The 2,589-nt window shown below is 38.9% G+C and overlaps 1 long non-coding RNA gene across 1 annotated transcript; it reads left to right on the forward strand.

Moving 5' to 3' along the window:
- The first annotated feature begins 341 nt into the window (after window positions 1–341).
- LOC144383762 (uncharacterized) lies at window positions 342–1,225 on the forward strand. Its single transcript, XR_013451198.1, has 2 exons — window positions 342–464; window positions 581–1,225. It is a non-coding gene; the product is annotated as an uncharacterized LOC144383762 (long non-coding RNA).
- The last annotated feature ends 1,364 nt before the right edge of the window (window positions 1,226–2,589 follow it).

Raw genomic sequence — 2,589 nt, forward strand, 5'->3', positions numbered from 1 at the left:
AAAGGCCTACGATGATCACATGGCTGTGTGGGGCTTGACGCTGGTTTAACTCTTTGCTTGTATAGTACACTGTTCTTCTACCGCCTTCTTCGTACGGCCACAGGAAGCAGTTCTTATGAAAAGGGGACCTGCAAAGACTGACACACCGGGGAAACACCAAGTCGGCATTAGGAGGCAGGGGAGGGTGAGACAGGGGCCATTCTGTGCTGGATCAGCAATGACCACTACAGCCACATACTGGACAGGAGAGGATTCTACCACAAAGTATCCCTACATCACCAGAGTCTATGAGGTGGTCTGGGTTAAGCCCCGCACGCGTCTAAACAACTTCTCTATTACAGCCGAGACCTTTGAGGGCGCTCCCCATCGAGCGGGGAACAAAGGCCGTGACCCCGAGGTCGGAAGGGTTACGCGGGAGGCCAAGTGGGCCCATTGAATGCTGCACTGCTGTTTGCTTTAAGAAGGTAAAGATTACCAACACATTAACTAATGGCGATTAGGAGGTTTTCCCTCATGGGACAGAGGTCCAAGGGCAGCACATCGCATCTTATTAACGCAGTCTGACCTTTGACCCCACCAGTCACCTCGGCAGCCGACTGTGACCACCCCTCTCTGCTCTCCGGGGGACACACACACACACACACACTCACACACACACACACACACACACACACACACACACACACATCACAGCCAGGTGTCACAACTGTTGTCTGGACAAGCAGGAATAAATAAATACTATATTTCCACTGCAGTGTTTGTAAAAACATTACACGTTATTGTAATATTTACAATAAGCAGAAGTTGATCCTTAAAATAAATAAAAGATTTAAAGTCCTTGCACTTTCAAGCCAGTCTACTGAAGTTCATAAAATGGAGCTCATGCAGTCAAGTTGTCATCACGAAATGGTTGACGCTACACATGCGCACACGATGAAAAGCAAGGAAGGTGCGACTTGTGCAGTGCTGAGCTTACTTAAACCTCATATAATATAATGAGACATATTCTCAAAATGACTGCTTGTGATTAAATCAAAGCATAGGACAATTTAACGGAACCGAGGAATATCGGTATTGACTTTTTTTTGGCAAGTCCAAGTTTGTGCAGCGAATGTAAAAATCAATGTAGTTGCACTGATATTTTGATAATTGGTCTTCTCGTGTACAACTTGTAAACATTTGAATTCTTTTTTAGAGATAAGAATCTAATAAAAAAAGGTGATTAATGAATACGTTCATTTATTTAATACATTTGCTGGGGTTAAAGAGCTGATTAAGACAACAAACTGATGTCTGCTTTCTCAGCTGCCTTCATATAAAACAAAAAGAAACAGATCAGTCAATGTTTAAAAAATAGATATGTATAGAGGGGAAAGAATTTCAGTTTAATTATTATCTGAATGAAGCAATTATTATTTATTATCAAAATAATAAGTTTCTGATTTTGTTTGACAAACATTCAATAATGTGTGAACTTTATTCATCTATTTTAATTTGATTTTGTTTCTGCAGAAGATAATTAACTTCAGCACAAATACATTCTATCACTAAATTACACACACGATCTCCCCAAATAATTTGGCCTAGTGAATTTATTTACTCCAAATCCGTGGGTACGTGTCGCGTTTGTGCATCACAAAAGTTTCCAACGTTTCACGTTATTCAAAGGAAAATATTTCACACATAGAAAACTACAAAAGAAATTCCAAATATGAACTTTACTAATTAAGTAAAGTTCATATTTGGAATTTCTGCACTTAGAGAAGAAAAGAAGCATCAGCATTTTGATATGGATTCAAATAAATAAAGTTTGTTTTTTATGTTTCTAAATATAAATAATCATTTTTTTCTACATTCTTCTCTTATCTGCTCATTTCTTATTTGACTCATCTAAAGTTGCTGGAGCTGTTTTACATCATTTTCTAAAGAAACTCCATTCATAGAAAGATCAATTTGATTCCTTTTGATAGGACATAGAAATGAATGAGCAGGCATCAACTCGCCTTCCTGAAACAGGGCTCGTAAAAAAGAAACGGGCGGAAAGAGAGACGGAGACAAAAGGAAATGATGTCCGTCAGTACGAGAGCTCCAAAGGGGGACGCGCCCTGACTGCAGCTCGTCAACACTCAAACACACAGTCTGGGACCGCAGCAGCTTCCTATGACTGAATCCAACTGTACGGCAATTTAGTACAACAAATAGCATCCACGCTGGTATTAAAAGGTTAGTAAAATGTTAAAACCGCAAAGCAATGCATTCATGTAAATGATGTGTGTGTTTTTAATGACGTATTTGTGAACTAAAAGGGCACATTCCCTTTTTCCATCTGGGGGGGGGGTAATCCTGACGGTAAGATATTTATTATTATTATTATTATATATAATGCTATAGCTATGTAGGGCTAATTAAATAAATATTTACACTTTTTACATCCTCTAATGCTAAAAGACCAAATCTTGCCACTGATAAAATATGGTACACTGACTTCCGCTTACTGTCGAGGTCTAAAGACGCATTGCAGGTGCCAAATTATATTATAACAAAAAGTGAGGGCAATAAAGTAAAATTCACACGTGATATGAGATTTAT

This window comes from Gasterosteus aculeatus, chromosome X, assembly GCF_964276395.1.
Source record: "Gasterosteus aculeatus chromosome X, fGasAcu3.hap1.1, whole genome shotgun sequence".
Lineage (NCBI taxonomy): Eukaryota > Metazoa > Chordata > Actinopteri > Perciformes > Gasterosteidae > Gasterosteus > Gasterosteus aculeatus.